Source organism: Bubalus bubalis, chromosome X (genome assembly GCF_019923935.1).
Source record: "Bubalus bubalis isolate 160015118507 breed Murrah chromosome X, NDDB_SH_1, whole genome shotgun sequence".
NCBI classification, from domain to species: domain Eukaryota; kingdom Metazoa; phylum Chordata; class Mammalia; order Artiodactyla; family Bovidae; genus Bubalus; species Bubalus bubalis.
Genome location: NC_059181.1, coordinates 80,801,460 through 80,821,784, shown reverse-complemented (window position 1 = coordinate 80,821,784; position 20,325 = coordinate 80,801,460). Strand labels below are relative to the sequence as shown.

The 20,325-nt window shown below is 38.8% G+C and overlaps 1 long non-coding RNA gene across 3 annotated transcripts in view; it reads left to right on the top strand.

The window, feature by feature from the left end:
- Positions 1-20,325, top strand: part of LOC123331783 — a 410,805-nt gene that overhangs the window by 11,045 nt on the left and 379,435 nt on the right. The window contains exon 3 of one of the 3 annotated variants that reach the window (XR_006548558.2): positions 16,882-17,195. The exons of the other annotated variants lie outside the window; for them this stretch is intronic. This is a non-coding gene — a long non-coding RNA (uncharacterized LOC123331783). Of the gene's footprint in view, positions 1-16,881; positions 17,196-20,325 lie in introns of those variants that run through there. 3 annotated transcript variants of the gene reach the window in all.

Sequence of the window (20,325 nt, the reverse complement as noted above, 5' to 3'; positions counted from 1 at the left end):
GAACTGACTCATTGGAAAAGACCCTGATGCTGGGAAAGATTGAAAGCAGAAGGAGAAGGAGATGACAGAGGATGAGACGGTTGGATGGCATCACCGATTCGATGAACATGAGTTTGAGCAAGCTCCTGGAGTTGGTACAGGGAGGCCTGGTGTGATGCAGTCCATGGGGTCACAAAAAGTCAGACACGTTGAGTGAGTGAACTGAACTGTGCAGTAGTTTGAACACTCTTTGGCATTGCCTTTCTTTGGGATTGGAATGAAAACTGACCTTTTCCAGTCCTCTGGCCACTGCTGAGTTTTCCAAGTTTGCTGGCATATTGAGTGCAGCACTTTCACAGCAGCATCTTTTAGGATTTGAAATAGCTCAGCTGGAATTCTATCACCTGCACTAGCTTTGTTTGTAGTGATGCTTCTAAGGTCCACTTGACTTTGCACTCCAGGATGTCTGGCTTTAGGTGAGTGATGACACCATCATGGTTGTCTGGGTCATTCAGATCTCTTTTTCTAGTTCTTCTGTGTATTCTTGTCACCTCTTAATAGCTTCAGCTTCTGTTAGGCCCATACTGTTTCTCTCCTTTACTGTGTCCATCTTTCCATGAAATGTCCCCTTGGTATCTCTAATTTTCGTGAAGATAGTCTTTCCCACTCTATTGTTTTCCTCTATTTCTTTACATTAAACACTTAGGAAGGCTTTCTTATCTCTTATTGCTATTCTTTAGAACTCTGCATTCAGATGGATGTATCTTTACTTTTCTCCTGTTGCCTTTCACTTCTCTTCTTTTCTCAGCTATTTGTAATGCCGCCTCAGACAACCATTTTGTCTTTTTGCATTTCTTTTTCTTGGGGATGTCTTGATCAGTGCCTCCTGTACAATGTTACGAACCTCCATCCATAGTTCTTCAGGCACTCTGTCAGATCTAATACCTTGAACCTATTTGTCACTTCCACTGTATGATTGTAAGGGATTTGATTTAGGTCATACCTGAATGGTCTAGCAGTTTTTTCTACTTTCTTCAGTTTAAGTCTGAATTTGTCAATAAGGAATCATGATCTGATCCACAGTCAGCTCTCAGTCTTGTTTTTGCTGACTGTATAGAGCTTCTCCATCTTCGTCTGCAAAGACTAACCAAACTGATTTTGGTATTGTCCATCTGGTGATGTCCATGTGTAGTGTCGTCTCGTGTTGTTGGAAGAGGGTGTTTGCTATGACCAGTGCATTCTCTTGGCAAAACTCTGTTAGCCTTTGCCCTGCTTAATTTTGTATGCCAGGGCCAGATTTGCCTGTTACTCCAGGTGTCTCTGGGCTTCCCTCATAGCTCAGTTGGTAATGAATGTGCCTGTAGTGCAGGAGACCTGGATTTGATTCCTGGATTGGGAAGATCCCTTGGAGAAGGAAATGGCAACCCACTCTAGTATTCTTGCCTGGAGAATCCCATGGACAGAGGAGCCTGGCAGGCTACAGTCCATGGGGTCGCAAGAGTCAGACACGACTTAGCGACTAAACCACTACCACCAGGTATTTCATGACTTCATACTTTTGCATTCCAGTCCCCTATGATGAAAAGGACATCTTTTTTTGTGTGTGTGTTAGCTCTAGAAAGTTACATAGGTCTTCAAAGAACCATTCAGTTCAGCTTCTTCAGCATTAGTGGTTGGGTCATAGACTTGGATTGCTGTGATATTGAATAGTTTGCCTTGGAAACGAACAGAGATCATTCTGTCATCTTTGCAATTGCACTCAATACTACATTTTGGACTCTTGTTGACTATAAGGGCTAGTCCATTTCTTCTAAGGGATTCTTGGCCACTGTAGTCAATATAGTGGTTATCTGAATTAAATTCTCCCATTCCAGTCCATTTTAGTTCACTGATTCCTAAAATGTTGATGTTCACTGTTGCCATCTCCTGCTTGACCAATTTACCTTTATTCATGGACCTAACATTCCAGGTTCCTATGTAATTTTGTTCTTCATTGAATCAGACTTTGCTTTCATCACCAGACACATCCACAACTGGGTAGTGTTTCCACTTTGGGTCAGCCTCTTCATTCCTACTGGAGCTATTTCTCTGCTCTTCTTCAGTAGCATATTGGACACCTACCAAGCACGGAAGTTCATCTTTCAGTGTTATATCTTTTTTCCTTTTCATTCGGTTTATGGAGTTTTCAAGGCAAGAATGCCTAAGTGGTTTGCCATTCCCTTCTCCAGTGGACCACGTTTTGTCACAACTCTCCACTATGATCTATCCATCTTGGGTGGCCCTACCTGGCATGGCTCATAGTTTCATTGCATTAGACAAGGCTGTGATCCATGTTATCAGTTTGGTTAGTTATCTGTGATTGTAGTTTTCATATTAATATTTATTCACAAGTTCCTGTTTGTAGTGGCCATTTTTTTCCCCCTCACCCTTCAGTCTCCTCTCTCTGTTTAAGGAGTTGTCCATCTTATGAATCTTGATGGTTGACAGACTCAGCCAACCTCATGCATATTCCTGGAATTTACAGTCAGAAACTAGTGACAAGAAGGAATAAAGAATGAGAAAATAAATAGTGATTGTAACAATAGCAACAATTTGTTTTCAGGGGCAGTACCAAGAGTGGTACTTGCACCAGTGCAAGTTTTGGTGGTCAGTGACAGCGAGAAGGGTGTCCTCAGTACACAGGTCCCATGGTATAATAGACTTGGCCTGTGATTTCAGCCACATTTTTGTTTATATTCTAAGCTTGTTGCTTCAACATCTTTTTACTTTTTTTAATGATCCTGTGAACTACTCATTTTCTCTGGAAAATCTTTTTTGAATTAAATCAGTGAGTCAGTTTCTGTTGCTTTCTGCTCAGAACTCTAATTCATACAATGGTCATAAAAGGTCAAGGCCTAGAGAGCAACTTGAATACATCTAATTTAGCCAGTCTGTTATATATGTGAAAATTGAGCTAATGATATAATATTTTATATTATACAGGCTTAAATGGGGCTTCATCTTAGAATGTACACTAGAAAGTCCAGAGAGGGATATAATGATTTTACCTGAGGAGTTTTAAAAGTAATGGTGCTAAAAAGTCATTCCAGTTAATAACTCCAGATTGTTAAGAAAGCATAGAGGAATAACAACTTTTTGGGGAAAAATTTCATAGGAAAGATGGAAGTTTAAAATGCAATTTAATGGAAGAAAAGTAATAGATTTTATTGTTTTCTATTTTTATAGTTCATTCTCAATATCTTGGGTAAAGCATCTATGTTAGTTAATGGTCAGTGGTCATCATATTATGTCAGTTATTGGGTTGGCCAAAAAGCTCATTTATACTATGCTTGTTAACCCTAGGAGCTAGTATTAGGATCCCTAATTTGCAGATGAAGAAACTTGGCAAAGGGAAGCAAAGAATTGTAGAGATAGTAAGTCTTTAGTCACATGGCTCTAGGACAGGCTTTTAATCCCTTAGGCTATGCTGACTTTCAATACATGCTATAACCAGCTTCAGCAGTCTAGCAGCATCTGTTTGCAAACTCCAGAGTGCTGAAATGCAGCTGTGGCTATAGTGTCCATGGCTTCATATTTCCTCTATCAGAGTTGTAATATGTGTGTGTGTGTGTGTGTGTTTAGATTATTTGTGGTAAATGTTGATTCCAGTAGATTGGCAAGTCAAATATGTATATGGATTACCCAGAGCTACAAACTGAACTTACAGTAATATATACCCCAAACACTATATATTCAAAGAAATGGAACCATGAAAAATGTCTGATAACTCACAGGTAGGCAAAAGAAAGGGAGAAAGAAAAACAAAAAACAAAAAAAAAAAAAACATAGAAACAGATGACAGACTTAAACTCTAACATGTCAGTGATTACCTTAAATGCATAAGCCATAGACAATGATTAATACATTGATCTTTATAAAATTTTATAACTTCTCTTTTGAAGCATAATTATTAAGGACATGAAAAGAGCAATCAAAGACTTTTGGAAAAACACATATCTGACAAAGAACGTTTGTTTAGAATTTATGAAGAACCCTTACAATTCAGTAAGAATAAAAAATTATTAAAAATGGGCCGAGGATCTGAACAAATACTTCACCAAAGAAGACATACAAATGCTCAGCAAGTACATGAAAATGTGGTCTAATTCATTAATCTGGAAAATGCAAGTTAAAAGTCACAATTTGATAACAGAATGCATTTAGTAAAATGATTAAAAGACAGTGCCAAGTGTTAGGGAACATGTGTATCAACTGGAGCTTTCCTACATTGGTGATGGATGTTTAAAATGGTAGTATCACTTTGAAACATGATCTTACAATTTCTTACAAAGAGATACATGCAATTATCATGTTACCTGGCCATAATGCTCCCAGCTATTCACCCATAGAAATAAAGACATATATTTCTACACATTTTTTAAAACATACATTTATAGAAACTATTCATAATAGCTCAAAACTGAATTTTATCCAAATATTCATCAGTGGAACAAACTCTCTAAAAGGAACAAGCTGCTGATACACACGATGACTTGTATACATAAAAAAGCATTGAGTAAAAAAAGCCTCAAACAAGACATTATTTACTTTATAATTTTACTTACAAGAAATTATAAAGCAGGAAAAACTAATCCAGAATGGTGGAAGCTAGATATCTAGTTATCTTTGACTGGAGTTTGGAAAGAGTGCAGGGATACTTTTAGAGTGAAAGAGATGTTTTATATTCAATTGTGCTAGTGGATACATGGGTATCATTTTGTTGAAAGTTTTTGAACTGTAGACTTAAAATGGTGCATTTGGTGTAATACATCTCAATAGATTTTATTTAGAATGTTTAAAAAGTGAGATCATTATGGTAAAGGAAGCTATAAACAAAACAAATTGAAAATACTAAAGCCAGTTATGGTACTTAGCCATAGAAGCTAATGATGATTTTATATGTCATACACCACAATGGGCTATCTATGAATCTATTGTTGTTAGAAAGTGTCATCAGTGAGACTGTAAAATTGGAAGACTTGACTTACCCTGGGGGTTTAGAGAATACTTCCTGAGAAAGAGACATGTGTGATAAAATATGAATGATGAACAGAGGTTAACTGTATAAAAATGGAATGAAGATGGTGCAGGTAAAGAATGTTCACAACTGTAAAAAGAGCATGCCCTGAAGCCTAGTGGGAAATAAAAGTCAACCCAAATGGGACACAGACAACTGGCTGAAATCTGGTTGAGAGGAAAGAGTAGACATAGATAAGAAACAGACCACGGAGGATTGTTTAGGATTTTAGTCTAATATTATAAGGTTATTAAAAGATTATTAGTTGGAAATGTTCATGTGTGACATCAGATTTGTATTTTCAAAAGATTGCTCTGACTGCTGTATAGAGATTGATGGAGTGGGGCACAGAGAATGGATACAGGGAAAGTATATGGTTATTGCTGTAATCCCCATAATAGTATATTAGATAACTTAAGCTTTTGTGGTAGAAGTGGTAATGAGAAAAGTAAAGAGATTTTAAAGATAGCAGGTAAAATAAAAAAAAGCTTTGCTATATGTTAGATATGGAGGAAGGAGTCGTCTGTGGTGTCAAGGTTGCTTCCTACATTTTCCTCTTATAGGACTAGACATATGATGATACCATTCACTGAAACACAAGGGAAAAAAGCAACTTGGTGGGAGAAAGTTCATCCATTCAGTTTTTATATATTATTAAAGTGGCTTTGAGAGAGCTAAATAGACTGGTGGGGTGCAGATTGCACTTCCCATCTTTTCTCTTTGTTTCTAGTTGCCTTTCCATCTTTGAAAGATTTTTCTCCCTTTTTGAAAATCCAGGGCATAAATGTTGTTTACTTAAGGTGATGTGAGCAGTTTGATGGTGCATTTTCTTTAAAGGGCTGTGTCACAATTCTGCATTTTGTCAGAAACACATTATTTTATTTGTCAAAAGCTTATTTTCTCTTTGTTAGGAAAAGACAGGTAAAGAATTTGTTTCTCTCCTATGTGTTCACCATGTGTGGCCTGTTGTGTTTTGTTTAGCTGTGTGGAGAGTTTGCAATGAGATTCTTTGAAACCATTCTTAATTGTACAATAAATTGGAGTAAAGGAGAGGTCTATACCTCTGATCAATGATATAATTGACATAGGAAAACTTAAAATGGAGAATAAAGCAAGGAAAATGTACTGAGACCTAGACCAGATTTAGAAGCTCCTTTAAGCTTTCTTGGAACATCTGGTCTTTTAGTTTGAGGATAAGCACAGTGCATTATGTAAATTATCGTGGAGCATTTTGCAGAGTCAGTGCCATGCTGTGGGAATAATGTGAACACGAAGGACACTGAGGTCAGAAATTAGCCTGGCTTAAGGACATTTTGCTACAAAAAGATTTTTAGTTGTGAAAACTGAGCTGAGGGTTATTTGTAAACTCAATAATAATTTAGAGTCAACAAATATTTTCTGAGTATCTAGGAAGTGCTAATATGAGCTAGATACTGCCAGAGATATGAAACTAAACAGTCCATTATCTAATATGGATTTAAAAATGTAAAATAAAAATGAACCAAGACCAACGTGTCCTCTTGGAAACTGAGTTTGGTGTTAAAGTGACATTTGGACTCAACAACTGTAGTTGGATTCACTGCTACTCTATCTACAGGATCTCCACCCCCCCTCATTCAAAAACCAAGGTTCTGAGATACACTTAGGGTACCTAGAATATATCCAGAAGACACTTGTGAAAGCACAGTGTTGTTGTTCAGTCGCTCAGTCATGTCCGATTCTTTGTGACCCCATGGACTGCAGCATGACAGGCTTTATTGTCTTTCACTGTCTTCCAGAGCTTGCTCAAACTTGTGTCCATTGAGTTGGTGATGTCATACAACCATTTTGTCCTCTGTTCCCTTCTCCTCCTGACTTCAGTCTTTCCCAGCATCAGGATATTTTCTAATGAGTCGGCTCTTTGCATCAGGTATTGGAGTTTCATCATGGAGAAGGCAATGGCACCCCACTCCAGTACTCTTGCTTGGAAAATCCCATGGATGGAGGAGCCTGGTAGGCTGTAGTCCATGGGGTCACAAAGAGTCCAACACGACTGAGCGACTTCACTTTCACTTTTCACTTTCCTGCATTGGAGAAGGAAATGGCAACCCACTCTAGTGTTCTTGCCTGGAGAATCCCCGGGATGGGGGAGCCTGGTGGGCTGCCATCTATGGGGTCGCACAGAGTCAGACACGACTGAAGCGACTTAGCAGCATGAAGCACACTAGCCTTGCCGTTTTATCTTAAAAAACGTGAGAGCACATTTTGCATTCTACTCTTCATTTATACTTGTTTATATATGAAATGTTTCCAATTAGTTAGGATAAAAAATTATTTACAAAAATGTTGTAACTTTGTCCTGTGGCATCATGTATCTCCTAATATAATTCAGGGAACTCTATGCATAATTTAGTTTGAAACATGTAATTCTTCAGTTAAACCTCAAATTAGAGTAGACATGCTCACACACACATAATCAGCTATACTTTGTTTTACAGCATACTATTTCCCTGTTATTTTTCATATATAGAATTTGAGATGACTTCATTTGAAATGATTGTAAAATCATAGCATATATCTTTAGCATCGTAATAAGTAGAATAGAGAGGAACAATGAGCATGTTCATTGTATAGAGCTGTTTATGTTGTCAGTGGTAACTACTTAAGAAAGATCTGTTGCCTTGACTAGAAGTATGAACACATGAAAATATTTGCTAATCTGGTTCCTGGGTAGAGAATGTGAAACGACTAGCAAAAATTAAAAAAAATTTATGAAATACAAACATTCTTATTGTTGTATATGATGGTAATAACAAAGTACTATTTCTTTGCTAATGACTTGGAAATAATGATGATATTTAATAGCCAACCCAGTTGAACTCACATGGAATTAATGTGAATACCCATCTGGTAGATGATGAATCACAATGTTATATGGTTAAACCAATAAGGAAGTCCCCAAAACTCCTAATCAAAATAATCTGGGAACAATTCCAAGAATACAGAACTTGAATGTGACTGTAATTTAAGCAACAGAAAACTAATCAACTTTATTATATACTATTTGGAAAAAAGACTGTGCATATAAAAGGGCAAGAATTACCCTAGAAAAGTTATTCTAAAAAGTGGTTGACAACCTCTTGTCTGATTTCCAAAGAGTCCTAATGGGCCAAGAGCTGATACATAATTTTTTTTTTCAGTTCTTATAGATCAATATCATGCAATTTCATAAGCTTTATTTTTACATATGCTGTATATATTTTTATGTATTTTTTTAAGAATTCAATAGTATGAGTTAGAATATCTGGACAAATTAGCATAATACTAAAGTTGAGTATTTTAATTTAGTATTGTACTAAGAAGTTCTTAGAGTACGTAAATATTATATCACATGGCCATTATGAAATGCTTGGCAATTGTGCAAAGCCTTCAATGGAGTCCTTAAAAGTTTTAGGAAGGATGCTCCATTTCTCTGCATTAATCAGTGCTTTCTCATTTTAGTAATGGAGTTAAATTGCTATTATCATTAATTTTACATTTGTTTATAATTTTCTCCTTTGGTCATGGTTTTAATGTTTTTTTTTTTTTTTTTTTCTAATTCCTTGTTATCATAGAAGTTACTCCCTCCCCCCGCCAAAAAAAAAAGTGAGTAGCATCTTTGGATAAGTTGGCCTAGGAGGGCTTGGATAAGTCAGCCTAGGAGGGCTGATCAAGAGTTGGAGTAACACTGGTCATAAGGACAGGCAGGAGAGCCTAAAGAGCCAGTAAGTTAGCATTGTCCAGAGGTTAAATTTGCAGAGCATAGTTTTTAGTCTGTAGAGAAATTCATTCTGTGTTGGAGCACGGATGATATACTGGACTTTGTTGTGGCCTATATGAAGCAGTCCTCCATTTTATTAGGTTTTCCTGGTAGCTCAGTTGGTAAAAAATCCACCTGCAATGCAGGAGACCCCAGTTTGAGTCCTGGGTCGGGAAGATCCCCTGGAGAAAGGGATAGGCTTCCCACTCCAGTATTCTTGGGCTTCTTTGGTGGCTCAGCTGATAAAGAATCTGCCTGCAATGCAGGAGACTTGGATTTGATCCCTGGGTTGGGAAGATCCTCTGGAGAAGGGAATGGCTACCCACTCCAGTAATCTGACCTGGAGAATTCCATGGGCTGTATAGTCCATGGGGTTGCAAATAGTCGGATACGACTGAGAAACTTTCACTTTCATTTTGTTGTGATTCCATGTTTACTAAGTAACACCCTAATTACTCATTTAATTTCCTGGAGTTTTGAAATTCCAGGAAGGGGTATCTTGGTAGAGGCACAAGTATTACAGCAATTGGAAAAGATTGTCTATTGTTATAAATTGACAGTCTGCTTAATGAACATATGTTTCGTATGAATCTGACTACTAGTTTGACAGGGCTTCCCAAGCGGTGCTAGTGATAAAAAAAAAAAAAAAAAAAAAAAAAACCCGCCTGCCAAAGCAGGAGATGCCAGAGATGCGAATTTGATCCCTGAGATCCCCTGGAGAAGGGCTTGGCAGCCCACTCCAGTATTCTTGCCTGTAGAATCCCATGGACAGAGGAGCCTGGCTTGCTAAAGTCTGTGGGGTTGCAAGAGTAGGACATGACTGAAGTGAGTTAACATGCACGAACTGGTTTGACAAGGGTCAGATCCTAAACAGAAGTAAAGTCACTGCAAATGGTGCCATTTGCCAAACAGTCATCTTAACAATTTCTGTTGATATCTGGACATATTGCCATCTATTTTCAACCTATAAGAATTTTTACTTACTATGAACCATGGTGAAATTATGAATGCTAATGTAATTTTTTAAAATATTCTTATAAAAAGGAACTACCAGGGCAACAATCTTTCTTTGTATGTTCCCACTGGTATCATTTAGTTTGCAAATTGTTCCTCAGAACTACTCCAGCCATTGATCTAACTCTACTCTAGAAATGCTAAATCCTGCCCTAAATGCAAAACCACTTGGAGTTTGTTCTGACTGCCTAATATAGTAGAGGTATCTGTTAAAGTATTTCCTTTTTTTTAATGTTTTGTATTTCACCAAAAAGTCAATTGAAAAAGTCAAAGTAGTCATTCTGCTTTCTGGCAGCATTCACCAAAATACAATTCTAGCATTATTAGTATAAGTATTATGATATTTCTTATGACTTAGCAGCAATATTTCATACCAAATCAATATAGTCCTGAAGTTATAAGAATTGACCACTCACCACATGGTGACTGACTTCCAGTTTCAGCTTTCTTTGATGGAGGCAGTTTCAGAATTTGAAAGTTGCTCACTCTCCATTTAACATTATAGCTAAGTAGAATTACAATCACCTTGAAATAAAGTCCTATCAGAGACAAATTTTTTAATGGAGCACCTATCTTTTGGAATTATTGATCACATTGATTACATTCTCCTTAGGAATTCCTTCCATCTCTCATTTGTGGTCCTTCTTTTAGCACTTTGGATAGCATTTTGGAAGATGAAATACAATAATAATAGAAGGGTTATTTTCTAGAATGTGGTGGCATTTGTCATGTTTTAGATTCATAAACCATAGCACCATTCATTTGTCATATTACCCTTTTAAAAATGAACTCATGTCTTTACAGCCTTATGCCAAAGTTAAAATGTCAGCTACACATTAATATCTAAAAGTTTAAAATGGAATTTGGTGGTGGTGACAGGAACTCTAAAGATACTGGTTCTGCTCAGATCATTCTTCAAATGTGTATTCCTTTAACTCCACTGGAAAAAACATCTTCTAAGAGGATGGGAATGTAGTTATTCTAGTCTGTATGAAATTAGTTCACTACTCATGATCTGTTACCTCAAATCTTTGTTTTCTACTCTTCTTTCACCTTTTATTCTCATTGTAAGGCACTCTGGTCCCTTTCCAGGGCATGTTTTCTAAAAAAGTATTGAAATGTGTATAGATTGTTTAGGAAAGTGCTGTGTTCTCCCTTCTAATATCCTGAATGATTCATTTGAGGGCCTTCCAAGTTGACAAAAAAAACACTGAAAATTAAAAAAAACGAGAGGATGTACAAGATTTGCCACAAAATTTGTACATCATTGAGAATAATCTTTTTTTTCCTTCTATCTGTTGGCTCTTCTCAGCGTGTATGTAAAGATTTGCACTAATTCATCAAACACTGGGTATCTTCTCTATTCATAGCAGTAAGGTTCACACAGTGAAGTGAACCAGATAGAAATAATAGTTTCAAGGTGAAATCCTCTTTTAAATAACAATTTGGTGAAGGCAGTAATTACTATAAGAGTTTAGATATATGGAATGACATCAGATGGTGAATAATAAAAGATATAGATGGCATTGAATTGGGCCTTGAAGGATGAGTGGACTTCAGATAGATGGAAAAGATGATGGAGAGCATTCCAGATATAATTATATGAGCAATTATGCAGACAGAGGTGTAAGCACTCAACGACCAGTGAATACATCTGCCTGAATGCAGCAAGGAGTTCACTCTGGGAAGTAAGAGAGAATAAAACTGGAGACAGAGACTGGATAATATAGAGGTATTTCTTAAATACAAAGATGAGGATGTCCTCACTAAGACTGGCTGTACCATGGGAATTTTATGTCCTTAACAAGTGGGGAATGGAATTGGTCTTGCAGCTTAAAATCTGGTAGAGCTTGTGTAAGAAAACCTGAGCCTCTACCTGCCCACTGAGCAGATTTGTGAAATCTTGGATACTGCCTTGGTTCTCTCATTTGATCTGCAATTTCTCTTTTTAGATTAGAGTCCTATTGTTAATCATTGTCTCTTTGGCTGACCCCTTCCTTTTAGGTGGCCTTCCCTGATAGCTCAATTGGTAAAGAATTGGCCTGCAATGCAGGAGACCCCAGTTCAATTCCTGGGTCGGGAAGATCCCCTGGAGAAGGGATAGGCTACCCACTCCAGTATTCTTGGGCTTTCCTGGTGGCTCAGCTGGTAAAGAATCTGCCTGCAATGCGGAAGACCTGGGTTTGATCCCTGGGTTGGGAATATCTCCTGGAGAAGGAAAAGGCTACCCACTCCAGTATTCTGGCCTGGAGAATTCCATAGTCCACGGGGTTGCAAAGAGTCAGACATGACTGAGTGACTTTCACTTTCACTTTCCTTTTATGGACTGTGTCTAGCATTTAGTGTTCCCAGACTAGTATATCATATTCTAAACTCAGAACTATGGTAAGTAAACCCACCTGATTCTAAAAATCACCACTACTTTGAAATTACTGCTGCCATACCACAATCATGATATCAAATAATTCCTAGGTATCATTAATACAGGTTACACCCAAGATTGCTTTGCCCCTTTTGTGTAGTAGCTTTAACATACTCCTCACTCCAACCTCTATTTCCTCACAAAGCCTTATAGTCTGTTTCCTGCTCCTTCCTCTTCACTATGGGTTTGATGCTGTCCCAGTGTGTCTCACAATTGAAGCAAAACATGATCAAGTCCTCTGTCTTATAAAGACCTCTGGTTTAGAGACAACAGAACAAAGTCATAGAATGGCAGATCTGTGAAAAACCTTAGAGTTAAGCCAGCAAGTCTAAACCCTTCATTTTACAGAGAAGGACATCTAAGACTCAGAAGAGTTTAACTGACTTGTCCACTTTCTGTTTATGTCTCCAGATGGTTTTAAAGAGCAAATAAGCAAAGGGGTTAGCATAATATCCCTCTTCTATGTCTTTGATACATGGAAGAAATTTGTCCCTATCTTCCACCAAAGGTGTTTCACATTTTCACCACTGTCCTCAACTACCTCCTTTCTAGCTGATGACCATGTCTCCTATACCACAGAGAAAATATATATGACTCAGTAAGTGTCAGAGATCAATAAATGTCAGCTCTGATTACTTCTTTTGTTTCTTCTAGTCTTAGTAGCCAGGCCTTTGGATCTCTCAGAACTTTCTACCCCATTTACCACTGATCTACATAATGTAAAGCTCTTCAGTTCACTTCAGTCACTCAGTCGTGTCAAACTCTTTGAGAACCCATGGACTGCAGCACTCCAGGCTTCCCTGTAAATCACCAGTTCCCGGAGGCTGCTCAAACCGATGTTCATTGAGTTGGTAATGGCATCCAATCATCTCATGTTCTGTTGTCCTGTTCTCCTGAAATCAATCTTTCCCAGCATCAGGGTCTTCTCTAATGAGTCAGCTCTTTGATCAGGTGGCCAAAGAATTGGAGTTTCAGCTTCAGTATCAGTTCTTCCAGAGAATATTCAGGACTGATTTCCTTCAGGATGGACTGGTTGGATCTCCTTGCAGTCCAAGGGACTCTCAAGAGTCTTCTCCAACACCACAGTTCAAAAACATCATTTTTTCGGTGCTTAGCTTTCTTTATAGACCAACTCCTACATCCATACATGACTACTGGAAAAACCATAGCTTTGACAAGATTGATCTTTGTTGGCAAAGTAATGTCTCTGCTTTTTAATATGCTGTCTAGGTTGACTATAGACTTAAATTTTCTTCTTTTACTCTGCTCACTTTCTTTGGGTGATCTCATCAGTTACTATGGCTTCACCTATCACAGAAAGTGGATGATTCCCACATGTCTCCTTTCATTGTGAAAATGTCACTTGGTCTTCAAAATTACCTATCATAATGTCTATATGACTGGACTAAGTATACTGACTCAATATCTTCAAACTTTCCCTCCAAACATTTTCATCATCACATGTTCACTTTCTTATTATCTGCTACCATTCATCTATTTGCTGAATACAAAAATCTAGAAGTTACCCCTAATTCTTGTCTATTAGTATACCTTTTAACTGATTACTCACCAGATTTCCTGTTTCTTCTACCATATTAATATAGTTTCCTTTTCTTTTCCCATTTTCACTGCCTTAGTTCTGCCCCACATCATTTCACTCCTATATTATGAAGATACTTATTCAAAAAATGTTTACTGACAGCCTACTATGTGCCAGACACTGTTTTTAAGTGCTGGCAGTATAATAATAAACAGACTAATCCCCATTCTCATCAGACTTACTTTCTACTGGAAGACAATAAACAAGTGAGTAAAGAACACAATTTTTGACAAGTATTATTAAGAAAGTGGGGGCTTCCCCAGTGGCTCAGTGGTAAAGAATTACCTTGCTAATGCAGGAGACACAGGAGATGGGGGTTCAATCCTTGGGTTGGGACAATCCCCTGGAAAATGGAATGACAGCACACTCCAGTATTCTTGCCTTGAGAATCACATGGACAGAGCCGCCTGATGGGCTACAGTCCATACAGTTGCAAAGAGTTGCACATGACTGAAGCAACTTAGCATATACTCAAATTAAGAAAGTAATGCAAGAGAATCAGGATTGGGTGAGCATGTGTGTGCATATTTCAGACAGAGTTGCCAGGTGGGACACATACTAGGAAATGTAATTTGAATGGAAATCTGAATGATGACAAGGAACCAGTCAAGTGAATGGAGGAAGAACTCTCTTGAAAGAAACAAGTGTAACCCTGAATGAAGAATGACATTAGTGATTTCCATGTAGAACAAAAGGGTCACTGTGACAGAAGCTTAGTAGAGAAAAGGGAGAGAAGATGAAGTTAGAGAGAAGCCCAGATAAGATCACATAGGCCGTTTTGGGCTGTGCTACTGAGCTTGTATTTCTAGTCTAGGTTTAATGGAAATACAAATCAAGGAATTATTGTGATCTGATATATATTTTTGTTTCTGTGTAGGGGACAGGCTAGTATAGAGGAGAAAGTATAGATGTGGGGAGATTGGATAGGAAACTAATGCAGGTGTCCAGGTGAAAGATGACTAGAATGATAGAAACTGGAATGGTAAGAAATAGATTTCAGATATATTTTAGAGTTGGAGCTGACAGAAGTTGCTGATGAAGAGATGAGGAAAAAAGAAATCAGAATGTTTCTTCATAACTTGCCTTTCTTCTTCCAGTTTTACCTCCTTAAAATCCATTATCATAAACAGTGTCAGTGTTGTTTTTGTAATAGTTTCATTATCACAATATTCTATCTGTGTGGTTATCAAACATGTGTGCTATTTGCCTCCAGGACATGTTTGGCCATGTCTGGAGACAGTTTGTGGGCTTCCCTTGTGGCTCAGCTGGTAAGGAATTTGCCTGCAATGCGGGAGACCTGGGGTTGATCCCTGGCTTGGGAAGATCCCCTGGAGAAGGGAATGGCTACCCCCTCCAGTATTCTTGCCTGGAGAACACCATGGTCTAGAGTCCATGGGTTGTTGCAACTTGGAAGTGGGGTTGTTACTGGAGGAGTGGGTAGAGAGAATCCATGGATGCTGCTAAACATTTTTCAAAGCATAAATCAGCCCCCCACAACACAGAATTATTTGGCCTAAAAGACCAAAAGTGATGAGGTTGATAAATCTTGCTCCACTCAGTTAGTGCTACCTCCTCTGAAAAGCCTCAGTTCAGTTCAGTCGATCAGTCATGTCTGACTCTTTGTGACCCCATGAATCACAGCATGGCAGGCCTCCCTGTCCATCACCAACTCCCCGAGTTCACTCAGACTCACGTCCATCGAGTCAGTGATGCCATCCAGCCATCTCATCCTCTGTTGTCCCCTTCTCCTCCTGCCCCTAATCCCTCCCAGCATCAGAGCTTTTCCAATGAGTCAACTCTTCGCATGAGGTGGCCAAAGTACTGGAGTTTCAGCTTTAGCATCATTCCTTCCAAAGAAATCCCAGGGCTGATCTCCTTCAGAATGGACTGGTTGGATCTCCTTGCAGTCCAAGGGACTCGCAAGAGTCTTCTCCAACACCACAGTTCAAAAGCATCAATTCTTCAGGGCTCAGCTTTCTTCACAGTCCAACTCTCACATCCATACATGACCACTGGAAAAACCATAGCCTTGACTAGACGAACCTTTGTTGGCAAAGTAATGTCTCTGCTTTTGAATATGCTATCTAGGTTGGTCATAACTTTTCTTCCAAGGAGTAAGCATCTTTTAATTTCATGGCTGCAGTCACCATCTGCAGTGATTTTGGAGCCCAAAAAAATAAAGTCTCACGTTCTTTCCACTGTCTCCCCATCTATTTCCCATGAAGTGATGGGACCAGATGCCATGATCTTCCTTTTCTGAATGTTGAGCTTTAAGCCAACTTTTTCACTCTCCACTTTCCAGTTTAATAATATGGTAATATTGTCTAACATTATTTGAACACTTACTGTGTTTTCCTCTAGCATCAAGAGTACACATTAGTAAATCTGGAATTGTTATTACCTCCATTTCACAGATACGGAAACTGAGGCTTAGAATGATGGAAAATTTGCCTAAAAACACAATGTTAGACAACGTTAGATAGAGCTGAGATTTGAACCCAGATGTATTTTTCTGAAAAGTTCTTAAAACTATACAATATTATCTCATTCCCAAGACTGAAGTAGGATTCCTCCACGGTGAATGGTTTGATTTTAAAGCTAATTGCATTGCATTTTAACTGTTTGTTTGCCTGTCCCCAACCCTGTCCCAGACACTAAACAACATGTTCCTTGAGGGGAGACATTATGCCTTTTGCCTATGTGTCCATGTTACTTAGAGCAGTGTCTGGCACACTGTAAACCTTCAATAAATGTTTACTGAATGAATACTTACATTCTAGAATTGTGTGCACAGTTTATTATTTCCCCAGAGTGATTCCCCAGTTACATTCACAGATTCATTTAACAAGTTTTACAGATGAGGATTAATCTCTAAGGGAGATAGCAACTGGCGAAATTTACATTTATAATCTCCATTGAGAGTCTGTTGGTGGTAGGGTGGTGGGAGTAGAGGAGATACACAGTTGTTTTGCATTTTATAAGCTTTAAAGTGTGACTTTAGTGAACTGACAACTCCCTTTTTTTTGTTGCAGAAATTTAGCAGCATTATATTTCCTAAATGGTTCTCTAAGAAAAAACTGACTTCCATCTTTGACCCAAGGTTCACTTAAAAAAGAAAATACATGAAGAAGCAATCAGGACTAAGTTCATGTTTTCAGAAGAATGATTTTGGCTTCATAAAATTAGAGACAGATATGGGAAGCTACATACAGTTGATAGACAACTACTATGCTAACCACAAGTATACAAAAATAAAGAACAATTTTGTGGATTTATTTTAGAACTAGGTTTGTCAAATATTGCACAACTGTGCTGATTACATATGTCTGTTTTTCTAATCCTTGCCTAATTCTGCCCTGGCAGGTTCCAGAGATTGTTGATTTTAAGAAAGAAATGCAGAAGCTATTGTAACTTTCTTCCTGGGCCATAGGCTCTCTGGACCCAGAGTATAATGCAGGCTGTCTTTCTTGGCTTGGCTACAGACAAAGACTGTATCCTTTGAACAAACTTTAAGTAGGCTCCTCTGAGGCCTCTTTATGACAAAGCCTCACCTTTGAACTTTGTCCTTGGCCTATTTATTTCAGTATTAGGAAAAATCCTGCTGGGTCAGTTTAATGAAATTCACCCAAGCTTGACAGAGCAAATTCCTCATTCTCCCACCCTCAATATGTTATCATACTGGTCAACCTTCAACAAAAATCTTTTCTTGTCAGTTGAACCAAAATCCTCCTACCTCAGAGGTTTCCTCTCATTAATTTTCCATCCACTGACTCCCCCCTCCACTACTCTTTGTCTATCAATTCCTACTTGCCCTTGTAGGAGTTGATCTCAATCTCTCTCCTCTGCTGTAAAAACCCCATCATAGTAGCACCCCTCACCAATAAAAATCTGCCTTACCATTTTTAACAAGTGTCATGAATAATTTTTTATTTAGCACTATGATACCCAATTTTGAGGATTTAGCTGATTATGCTATCTTACTAAACAAGATTATAGATCCACAAATAAATAACCATTATTCTAGCTACCTTTGTTGGCAAAGTAATGTCTCTGTTTTTGAATATGCTATCTAGGTTGGCCATAACTTTCCTTCCAAGGAGTAAGCATCTTTTAATTTCATGGCTGCGGTCACCATCTGTAGTGATTTTGGAGCCCAGAAAAATAAAGTCTGACACTGTTTCCACTGTTTCCCCATCTATTTCCCATGAAGTGGTGGGACCGGATGCCATAATCTTCGTTTTCTGAATGTTGAGCTTTAAGCCAACTTTTTCACTTTCCACTTTCACTTTCATCAAGAGGCTTTTTAGTTCCTCTTCACTTTCTGCCATAAGGGTGGTGTCATCTGCATATCTGAGGTTATTGATATTTCTCCCAGCAATCTTGATTCCAGTTTGTGTTTCTTCCAGTCCAGCATTTCTCATGATGCACTCTGCATATAAGTTAAATAAACAGGGTGACAATATACAGCCTTGACGAACTCCTTTTCCTATTTGGAACCAGTCTGTTGTTCCATGTCCAGTTCTAACTGTTGCTTCCTGACCAGTTGACTCATTGGAAAAGACTCTGATGCTGGGAGGGATTGGGGGCAGGAGGAGAAGGGGACGACAGAGGATGAGATGGCTGGATGGCATCACCGACTCGATGGACATGGGTTTGGGTGGACTCCGGGAATTGGTGATGGACAGGGAGGCCTGGCGTGCTGCTATTCATGGGGTCGCAAAGGGTCGGACATGACTGAGCAACTGAAGTGAACTGAACCTTCCACATCTTCAAGAGCTACTGCCTTGTTTGTGATCATTGATATTGATAATGATAATTTAAGACCTTTTATGAGCTTCAATATTTAATGAAATATTACTAAGCATGTTAAAGCAGAGGAGCTTCAGTGAGTTCAGCAGAATCTTGCAGAATTTTTTCAGTCAGAGAGAGATTCAGAATATGGTTGGGATGGTAGAAGTAGGAGCAATTACTCACAATTGGGGCCAGGCCTGGGGCAACCGGGAAGGCTCTGTGTAAGAACTGATAAGCAAGCTGAGTTTTGAAGCATAAGTCATATTTTCGTGGGTGAAGGAAGTAGAGAGAGCATTTGAGGTTGAGTGAACACCATGGGTAAAGTCACTGGAGGAGTGAAATTTCATAGTGAAACCTAAAAAACACATGAAGGGAAATATTATCTTAAAGGTATAAAGAAAAGTTGGGGCCAGATCACAGAGAATACCCATGGAATAGAGTAAAAATCTATCCAACATGACATTTTCAAAGAATTGAAATTGCCCTGATTTTATGAATCCATTTGATCTCAAGCTCCCACGCCTGCTGATAGGAAACTTGAACTTGGTCAAAGGCTATCTAAATGCTTGTAAATTTCAAGCCAATTCAATATGAAGCTTGCCTGTCAGTATATATCTTCTGTTTCAAGAGTTGTCTTTTTCTTCTCTTCCTTCTTAGGACAGTGTCTGAAGGCTCAGGAAAGTGTATGGATTCTTATAGTATGGGGAAGAAAATGCAACTCCCCATTCTGTCTTCTGAGTCTTCTTTGACATCTTAACGAAAATTCTCCTTATCATGCCCAGGCACTAGTGAGCCTTGGATGGTGCCTGCTGAGGTGTTACTTGTCAACATTTCCAGTCATGAAGTCTCTGTCCTATGCATCTTCTTATCCAGACCCCACAGCTTTGCCTTCTTCAGGAGTTCTGTAACCCTTCTCTAAGGTGTGTGGGGACTTCTGGATTTCCTATATATGTCTATACCTCTATTAACACAATTCCATTGGGTTAGAGTAGAAGATAAATATCAGTTATTTTGAAAATAAAGTAAATAATACTTTATGGCTGAGGGAGAAGTTGATTTTGAGTCTCTTTTACTAGAGTAACTAGGATGATGGTGAAGCTTCCGAGGTGGCTCTAGTGGTAAAGAACCCACCTGCCAATACAGGAGGCATAAGAGATGTGGGTTTGATCCCTGGGTTGGGAAGATCCCCTGGAGAAGAAAATGGCAACCCACTCCAGTATTCTTGCCTGGAAAATCCCATGGACAGAAGAGCCTGGTAGAGTACAGTCCATAGGGGGGCAGACAGTCAGATATAACTGAAGCGACTTAGCACAGGATGATGCTATTGGCCTGATCTAAGGAACACAGTTCAGCTCGGTTCAGTCACTCAGTCATGTCTGACTCTTTGTGACCCCATGAATTGCAGCATGCCAGGCCTCCCAGTCCATCACCAACTCCTGGAGTTGACTCAAACTCATGTCCATCGAGTCGGTGATGCCATTCAGCCATCTCATCCTCTGTCGTCCCCTTCTCCTCCTGCCCCCAATCCCTCCCAGCATCATAGTCTTTTCCAGTGAATCAACTCTTCACATGAGGTGGCCAAAGTACTGGAGTTTCAGCTTTAGCATCATTCCTTCCAAAGAAATCCCAGGGCTGATCTCCTTCAGAATGGACTGGTTGGATCTCCTTGCAGTCCAAGGAACTCT